The following is a 10,180-nucleotide window of genomic DNA, read 5'->3' as shown; positions in this document are numbered from 1 at the left end:
AAATGTGGTCAGACGTCAACCAGCAAGTGTGTTCCATAGTAAGAAGAATTCTAACAATAAGGCATAGTTCCTCCACCTAAATTGTGAGGCAAAATGGTTTGGGAAGGAATGAATCTGTCCTTATGTGATACCAGTAACTTAGACCTCTAGTGCTGAGTTTAGATCATCAGTTTACATATGGAACTATCAATTGTTTCTTCGTTACTGAGATGCTTTAGGGTAACTTGCCTAGATTCGTAGGGAACCAAAAAGGGGAGAAACTAGCCAAAAATCATGTTTCTTGGTGAAAAGAACAACCAGTTTTTAGTATTTGAATTTTATTTATCAAATGCCATATTAAAGCAGCACTGTTTACTGTGTAAGTGATACAGTGGCAAATGGCTAGCCTGTTAAAGGGCAGAATTATTCTCGTAACAATCCTCTTAGAAAGGTCTGGTGCTTTCCTGTCTGAATGGAGGCAGGAAGGTAGTGGGTGAAAGTATGGAGTAGTTATGTGTTGGGGTGAGGAATTGGTTCTGATAGTCTAGGAGGGCAAACTGTCCCTGTCTCAGAAAGGTTCATCCTGATGATCTCTGTCTTCGCCGTGCGTAATTCCTTTGTTTGTAATGGAAGAGGTTAGACTCCTTTCTTTTTTTTGGCATGTAGGTGGTGGTATTGTCTAATTACGATCAATTTTTTTTTTTTTTTTTTTTATGGGTGAGGGAAATTGAGAGAACATTCCTCAAGAAGTCAACCTTGGAGTGAGCTATTTCATATTCATATCTTATATCCCTCAATGTTATTCTCATTGGGATGACAAGGGGTTTGGATCTAATCTTTAGAGTCACTTGCACCTCTAAAATGCTGTAATTCTGTGTTCATCTTGCCTATTCTTCCTTCATGACCTTGAACTAAAAGCTAAAAGGAAAGGATTCACTGTGATTTGCCGTGAAAGGCAAAATTAAAAGTATACACACATAATTTAATACTGATATTTGTATTATTTAGTCTGATCCCAGAAGAAATGGTAGCTAACAAAATTGTCTTATTTTCCATTTTGACCTCAGGAGGGATTTAGGATCCATTTCCTTTGCCTTGACTTCCCAGTCAATATGTACAAGCATTCAATGTGTACAGCATTCAATGTGTACAGCCTACCCTTAAGAGAATTAAGAGTTGTAATTTCCATCACCGGGGAGGAATTTGTATTTGCAAGGTCAGAGATCAACAGATGACTCATGGTTGGGGAGTAAATCCAGTAAAATCATAGGACCCTTGTGGTTCCTAATTCAGTGGGAGCTATAGGCTTTGGGTATTGAACAGTTCAACCCCTTTATTTGACAGATGAGGAAACAGAAGCCCAGAGGGAAGCTAGTTAGAGTCAGAGCTAGCTGGGACTAGAAGAGGTCTCTGGGCTACCCACTTGGCACCTTTTCCTATCATATGTTGCTGCTTTTAATACTTTAACCATGAATATCCTCATTGACAATCATCCTCTCAGAGGTAAGGATTGGAAAAATGGAGTGTTGTTAACCCTCAGATTGGGAGGGACAGGATAAGCAGTAGCTGCTACTTACCAACATACTGGGGGGCAGCTCTTCTTTCCATGTTTCCACACCCATCACCAGTTGTCAGTCTGCTCCACACCTCTGGTTCCTCATTCCTTTAGTAAATGAACAAAGTCTATAATTCCCAAAATAAATTCAGCTTTGGAGTCCACTGAGGAGCCCTGGTTGCCTAGTGGTTAAGCACTCAGCCACTAACTGAAAGGTCAGTGGTTCGAGCCACTGGCTGCTCAATGGGAAAAAGATGTGGCAGCCTGCTCTTGTAAAGATTACAGCCTTGGAAATCCTATGGGACAGTTCTACCCTGTCCTATAGCATTGACAGGAGTCAGAATCAACTCGATGGCAATGGGTTGGAGTCCAGTCAGGACCCAAGATGAATGAAACAAAGATCAAGACAAAGGAAAGACACTTGAACTCTCAGGAAGAGTTGCTCTGTGATAGGTGTTAGCCACGTCCACACCCAGGAGATGGTATAACTTACTACCAGAAATTACTGTCTTGCAAGAGGCAGCTTCAGGAAGAGGTATGTTTTGAACCTAAAAGGATGAGTAGACTTTTGATAATCCTCACCTCATTGGTATTTGCTTTCTGCAATACCTCATTCCCTGTTCTTATTTTTAGGACTTTGTTGTCTGGATGACTCAGAAGTGTATGATCTCTCTCCAACTGGACTGTAAGTGCCTCAGGTACAAGGAACATGTCCTCGCTCATTCTTAATCCTCCTAACACTGAACACAGGTATTTATATATGGCAGATACTCAGGAAATTACCCTTTGAATGAATGAACTTAGTGTCTGCTAACCTTCAGAATTCATAAATCGGTGGCTTTGTGTATTAGGTTGTAAGCAAATTGTGCCCAAAATATATGCATTCAAAGTTCTGCATTCTATTTTTATATAGTTACTTATTCTGTCACAGTCTTAATACAACTTGTTTTTGTTTGGCTAAATAAAATTATTTAATAGTTTTAATGCATCACAGTTAAAGTCGAAGGATGAACTTTGAAATTTATTTGCTTTTACTTATTTATAGCAGTATAATTATATAAAATTCATATTATACTTTTAATAACTTGTTTTTTCACAAAAAGAACAGTTATTATTATAAAATTTAGAAAATACAGAACTAAAAAAGAAAATAACAATCCCTCATAGTCTTACAACCACTGTTGACACATTGGTGATAATTCTTTCAGCCTTTCTTCTATTCGTATGCATATGTAGTTGTCTGTCTCTGTCTCTTTATATATGTATATATATACTTTCTCACACATTTATATATTTTTTTTTTAGAAAAACCGACTATATAGTATATGCTTATTTTAACTTGGAGTTTTCATTTAAGTTATATTGACTATCTCCCTGTATCTTTAAATATTCTTCTAAACATCATTAGTAATGGCTGCAATGTATGCCATTATATGGATGTACCATAATTTAACGAAACCTTTATGCTTGGAAACCCTGGTGGTGCAGTGGTTAAGAGCTATGGCTACTAACCAAAAGGTCAGCAGTTCAGATCCGCCAGGTGCTCCTTGTAAACCCTATGGGGCAGTTCTACTCTACCCTGTACGGTGGCTATGAGTTGGAATTGACTCAAAGGCAACGGGTTTGTTTTTTTTTTGGTTTATTCTTGGGTATTTAGGTTGCTTCCACTTTTCCCCTATAAATAATATTTCAGGGAACATCCTTATAACGCTGTCTTTGTGTACACTTTGCATTTTTTCCTGATCATTATAATTATTATTTTAAATTCAGAGATATCAATTTTTCCCATTGACCCTCTTTTTTTCTGAGGCAAAAAGGCACATTCTGGTCAAGAGTGTAGGTGTTCCATTTCTAGACCTTTTGGAATTACAAACGGGGGGTGAGGCTTTTGTTTGTTTTATAAGAGGTTTGCTTCATTGTGCTGGAAGTTCTTAATATTTTGCAGCAGAGAAAGAAAAACATACTTTGCATTGACATTATTAGCTAGAAAAAAAGAGCACATCCGAATTTCCAGCTATCCCCATGCGGAGGTTGGAGGGTTGGTTTTGTACCCCCTCCCCACACACAAAAATACGTGTATATGTTATGTAAATATGCTTATACAGATGGGTAAAGTTTATTTCCTTTCACTAAAAACGCAGTGTCGCTTTTCCCTTTTGTGGCCATTGCTAAAGCAGCAGCGGCCAAAATGTAGTTCAATCCGTTTGTGGCTTCTGACCGGAGCAAAAACCATAAAAGGCATTTCAGTGCACCTTCCCACATGCACAGGGAGATTATGTCTTCCCTGTTTCCAAGGAACTGAGACAGAAATACAGTGTTCGGGCCATGCCCATCAGAAAGGGTGATGAGGTTCAGGTTCTGCAACAACACTACAAAGGTCAGCAAATTGGCAAAGCAGTCTAGGCTTACAGGAAGAAATATGTCATTTACATTGAACAGGTGCAGTGAGATAAAGCTAATGGCACAACTGTGCATGTGGGTATTCACCCCAGCAAGGTGGTTATCACTAGGCTAAAACTGGACCAAAGCCGCATAAAGATCCTCAAGTGTAAAGCCAAATCTCGCCAAATAGGAAAGGAAAAGGGCAAAAGTAAGGTAGAAACAACTGAGAAGATGCAGGAGTAAAATAATCTTATATACAACTTCCATTTAAAACTGCAAAAAAGAAAAAAAAAAAGCAGTGCCTGGGATATAGTAAATGATCAATCAATATTTATCAAGGGAAGGAAGAAAAGAAGGGTCATTTGCTTATTATCTTTTCAATATTTTATTGTGTTTTTGGTGAACGTTTACACAGGAAATTAGGTTCTCATTTAATAATGTCTATATACATTGTTCTATGAGTCAGAATTGACTTGACAGCAACAGGTTTTTGTTTTTTTATACATGTTGTTCAGTGACCTTGGTTACATTCTTCACAATACATCAGCATTCTCGTTATTTCCATTTTGGTTGATCTGTTCCCATTAATCTAGCTTCCCTGCACCCCCTTGGCTTTTCATCTTTGATCTAGGGTAAATGTTTTGATTATTCTGTGTCATATTTGGAAAACCAGAGATTCCCCCTGTAACCTAATGGAAAGATGCCAGCAATATATTATCTATCTAGTTCTCAGTGGCATACTGTCATACCATAGATCGGTGTTGCCAAAATGCCACTCACCTCATTGGTGGATTGTATTGCCACATCATATTTCTCAAAATCCATATTACCAACCAAAAATTTAAACACACTCAATTAGTAAGCATGCACTCCAATATTGAAAATACATGCCATCAAAAAAAAAAAAATGTAGTAACGAAAGGGTTAAAAAACAGAAAACAAATATTGGTGAGGATGTAGGGAGACTGAAACCCTTATTCATTCCTGATGGGACTGCAAAATGGTACAACCACCATGGAAAATGGCTTGGTGCTTCCTCAAAAAAACTAGAAACACAGGTACTTTAAGATCTAGCAATTTCACTCCTAAGAATATACCTTAGAAATCTGAAACAAATCTATCAAGGCTTCCTAACTATCACACAGGACAGCCATAATTATGCTTGCAAGCCTTATCTCAAAGAAATAAAGGGGAAAAAAGCAAAAGTTTACAAAACTAACACGTCTAGGCAGCATCGTCTAACAAAACGCTCAGCCTACACAACAGTGAGGCTCCAAGTCTGGTCTGCTGAGCTTAACACATTTCAGAAGGGACCCACCTTGACAATAAATGCATTAGAACTGTAATAACACCTTACTTCTGAGGTCCAAAGGCATAAAAAGTGGCAGGCATACCGTTTATGCCAATAGTAATGAAAGTAGTAGGAGTGAGATGGTATCTCATTGTAGTTTTGATTTGCATCTGTCTAATGGCTAATGACCATGAGCATCTTTTCATGTGTTTATTGGCTGCTTGGATGTCTTCTTTGGTGAAGGTTCTGTCCATGTCCGTTGCCCATTTTATAACTGGGTTTTTTGACTTGTTGAGTTGTTGGAGTTTTCTATAAATTTTGGAGATTAGACCCTTATCTGATAAGTCTTATCTGAAGATTTTTTCCCAGCCTGTAGGTTCTCTTTAAGAAGGATCACTTACTGATTCATTGATCAGAGGTCTACCTTCTACAACGCTGGACTTGCTCTCAACCCCATTTCAGGAGCTCTCTGAGAAAGCAGTTTAGTGAACTCCTTACTTCTAACCTCCTCCAGAAACAAAGGCGAGGTACCAGTGTCCATTGTACATGTACTGCCCCAGACTTTTATGATATTTTCAGGATGACGGACCTGCTTAATCAAAGCCAGTGAGTAGATACCCACAAGCATATTTTCTCATCTTAGAAAAAACAGAGAGCTTCCGTAGATAGGAATACATTTTTCCTAACCATTTTCTCCAGAGGGTTTCTTGAACAGTCATCCAAACCTTTTTTGTTGCTTGGTCCCCACCTCCGACATCCCTGCTTCTGCTTGGGCATCTGCAGTGACAAGGAGTTCACCACTTCTCAGCAGTTCGTTCAGCGTTTGAATAGGCAGCTCTTCTTGGTAAAGCCAAAACCTGCCTTTCTGTATCGGGTATGCACTGGTCTCAGTTATGTCCTCTGTAGTGTCAAAAGCAAATCTGTCATTCTTCCTCATGGATGTTTAAAGGCAGCTCTTGGGTCTTCCTTGATGCTTCTTTTCTTCAGGCTAAAAATAATTTTAGCACAATTCTCTTAAAATTTTCCAGTTTTCTCTCACCTGCAACTTAACTTTTCTAGTTAGCAGTGATGGATTTTCTGGTTAGCTGAGCTATCCAGCCCTACGCTTCCACACACACATTTATACACATAAGACACTTATACACATCTAAAAAACCCATTGCCATTGAGTTGATTCTAACTCACAGTGACCCTATAGGACAGAGTAGAACTGCCCCATAGGGTTCCCAAGGCTGTAATCTTTAGGAAGCAGACTGCCACATCGTTCTCCCACGAAGTGGCTGGTGGTTTGGACCTCCAAAGTTTTGGTTAGCAGCCAAACGCTTAACCACCATGCCACCAGGGCTCCTTTCTTACATACTTACACATCTCAAAAGGGGGAGCATCTTGGGTCCCTGGCAAGGATTTCTGAAACTCGAAGCCAGAGACATTTTCTGCTTACTCAGAGATTGTCCCTAAACAAGTGTGTGCCTGGGTTATCCACATGTTTCCTCAGGTCTCTTATAGTGGAGTTCCCTGGCCACCCATTTTAGTTATTGGCTTCTGCGCTGTGAAATGAAAGCAAGCCCTGGGAATTATTTAGGAAGAGGGGTGTGGTTGCAGTAGAAAAAACATGGGCTTTGGAGTGGAGTTTAGGTTTAAACTTTAAAGCTTAGATCCACCATGAAGTTGCTTTGAGACCCTTCTGCCAGATGCCAAACCTTTCTAGGCTTCTTTCTTTTCATCCATAAAAGAGGGATGCAGTACCCACTTCTAAGTATTGCATTCAGGACTAAATAATATAATGTACCTAAAGTCCCTGAGTCATAGTGGCTCATAAACACTAGCTACTACTAATAAGAAATAATCTTTTCTTGGAAAAACTAAATGGAAAAAAAAATTTTTTTTTTTTTTACTACAACAGTATCTACTACTATTTGTGATTTAAGTTATCTCTGGCCTCTGGTTTGCAGTAAATCTTTTTTAAAAGAGTAGTCTTTTCCCACAGTCCGCATGTCCTCACATCCTACGCATTCTGCAGCTCAAGGCTTCTGGCTGTACCTGTCCCCTTAAACTGCCTCCATCGAGAGTTCTTATTAACAAACCCAGAGGACCAGTGTGGGCCTTGACCCTCCTGCAGTATTTGACACTATTGGCCACATGTCACTTTTAGAAAAGCTCTCTTCTCTTAGATTTATTGATATCACAGTCTTCTGGGTTTCCTCCTGCCTCTTCGGTTGCTCCACAGCCTCCTTCTACACCTTTCATTTGGGTCATCTCTTAAATGGAAGCATTCTTTAAGGTTCTGTCCCAGACCCTTTTCCCTTCTCTGCTCATGGACTATCTAATCTGGCTTCAATAGCCACACTTACGCTAATGATCCAAAATATGTGTCTCCAGCTTATATTTGGAGCCCTGGTGGCGCAGTGGTTAAGAGTTCAGCTGCTGTCTTAGTCATCTAGTGCTGCTATAGCAGAAATACCACAAGTGGGTGGCTTCAACAAACAGAAGTTTGTTCTCTTACAGTCTAGAAGGCTAGAAGTCCAAATTCAGGGTGTCAGCTCCAGGGGAAGGCTTTCTGTAAAGGCTCTGGAGGAAGGTCCTTGTTATCAATCTTTCCCTGGACTAGGAGCTTCTCTGTGAAATACCCCAGGTCCAAAGGACATGCTCTGCTCCGGGCACTGCTTTCCTGGTGGTATGAGGTCCCAACTCTCTGCCCACTTCCCTTTCCTTTTACCTCTTGTAAGATAAAAGGTGATGCAGGCCACACCACAGGGAAACTCCCTTTACATTGGATCAGGGATGTGTCCTGAAGAAGTGTGTTACATCCCACCCTAGTTCTCTTTAACATAATGTAATCTTGCCTCATTAACCACAGGCAGAGGTTAGGATTTACAATACATAGGAAAATTACATCAATCACAAAATGGAGGATAGCCACACAATACTGGGAATAATGGCCTAACCAAGTTGACACATACTTTCGGGGGACACAATTCAGTCCATGACAGCTGCTAACCAAAAGGTTGTCAGTTCAAATCTACCAGTCGCTCCATGAAAACCTTATGGGGCAGTTCTACTCTATCCTGTAGGGCCACTATGAGTCAGAATTGACTCAATGGCAATGGGTTTGGTTTTTCTTTTCTTTTTTTTTTTTTAGCTCATATCTGTCTCCATAACAACAGTCCTATATATCCAAAAAACCTCTTGACTAATTAACCACCAAGTTCTGTCAATTCTGCCTCCATAATATCTCTGAAAGTCATCATATTCTTTCTGTTCCCTCTGCCACAACTTAAGTTTAAGCCATCCACCACCAACTAGTCTTTCTTCTGTCTTAGTGCATTTTCCACTCTGCAGTCTGAGTGATCTTTCCAACTTATCGTTTTTATAATCTCAGTCTCTTGTTTAAAATCCTTTAATTATTTTTCATTGCCCTCAAGAAAAAGTACAAACTCTTTGGCCTCATTTAGAAGCTCTTTTATTGCTCTAGCCCCTATCTTCCTTACTAACCTCATCATTTTCCATTCCTCTGCCCCCACCAAGGGCCTTTTCTTCACCCTTCCTCTGTCCCTCTCCTCTTTTCCTTCCCAACATCCCACCTCTATCCTTACATACTGAACTACTGGCAGTTCCCTGAACTCCTCAAACTCTCAGCTCTGGGTCTTTGCAGATGCTTTTATTTCTGATTAGAATTCCTTCCTCTACCTGCCGTCTAGCTAATTCTAATACCACTCAGCAGTCAGTTTATGCCACCTCCTTGTGTCTTCGCTATTTAGTTAATAGCCCTCAGGTGGCACCAATGGTTTGTTCTTAGCTACTAACCAAATGAGGTTTGAATCCACCCAACGGTGCCTCAGAAGAGAGGCCTGGTAATCTGCTTTTATAAGATAATGGCCAAGAAAACCCTGTGGAGTGCAGTTCTACTCTGAAGCACATGGGGTCACCATGGGTCAGAATCAACTTGCAGGCAATGGGTGTGGGTTTATTTAGTTAATAGCAATGTACCAATGTGATTCCTTAGTTATAACAAATGCAACACAGTGATATGAGATGTTGACAATAGGGGAAATTCAGTTAGCAGTGTATGGGAACTCTCCGTACTATCTTTGCAACTTTTTTTGTAAATCTTAAACCATTCTAAAATTTAAAAGATAATACATTTTTAAAATCTCCCCTCACCCTCCTGTGCTGATTTATTTGCTGCTGCTGCATATCTACAAGACCTGCGCCTACACCTGTCAAAGTACTTAGCACATATCTTGCCGTTGTCTATGTGTCTGTCTCCTCCACTAAAAAGGGGTTAGAATCATATCTTACCCTTTTTTGTTTCCCCAATGCTAACATAAGTAGCCCTGGTTGCACAGTGGTTAAAATACTGGACTGCTAAACAAAAGGTCAGCAGTTTGAAACCACCGGCGGCTCCTCAGGAGAAAGATGGGGCAGTCTGCTTCCGTAGAGATTTACATCCTTAGAAGCCCAATGGGGTTGCTGTAAGCCGGAATCGACTTGATGGCAGTGGATTTTTGGGGGGATGCTAACATAAAAAAAAAAACAAAACATTGCCATCAAGTCATAGAGACCATATAGGACAGAGAGAAAGAACTGCCCCCATAGGGTTTCTAAGGCTGTAATCCTTACAAAAGCAGACTGCCCCATCTTTCTCCTGTGGAGCAGCTGGTGGATTTGAACCACCAACCTTTTAGTTCTCAGCCAAGTGCTTAACCACTGTGCTACCAGGGTTCCTTGATGCTAGCCTATTTAAAAAAAAAAAAATCCGTTGCTGCCAAGTCAATTTCAACTCATAGAGACCCTATAGGACAGAGTAGAACTGTCCCATAGGATTTCCAAGGAGTGGCTAGTGGATTTGAACTGCTGACCTTTTAGTTAGCAGCTCACTTTTTTTACAGCTGTGCCACCAGGGCTCCAGAGTAAATATTTGTTGTTAAACAAGTTGATTTTTAAGGTGCAGTATCAAAGCTTTTGTTAAGGTA

The 10,180-nt window shown here is 40.1% G+C and overlaps 1 pseudogene; it reads left to right on the top strand.

The window, feature by feature from the left end:
• The first annotated feature begins 3,722 nt into the window (after nucleotides 1-3,722).
• LOC100676593 (large ribosomal subunit protein uL24-like) lies at nucleotides 3,723-4,435 on the top strand (annotated as a pseudogene).
• The last annotated feature ends 5,745 nt before the right edge of the window (nucleotides 4,436-10,180 follow it).

Source organism: Loxodonta africana, chromosome 9, assembly GCF_030014295.1.
Source record: "Loxodonta africana isolate mLoxAfr1 chromosome 9, mLoxAfr1.hap2, whole genome shotgun sequence".
Taxonomy (NCBI): Eukaryota; Metazoa; Chordata; class Mammalia; order Proboscidea; family Elephantidae; genus Loxodonta; species Loxodonta africana.
Note: the sequence above shows the minus strand (reverse complement) of the source record. Positions and strands in the feature narration are given on the sequence as shown.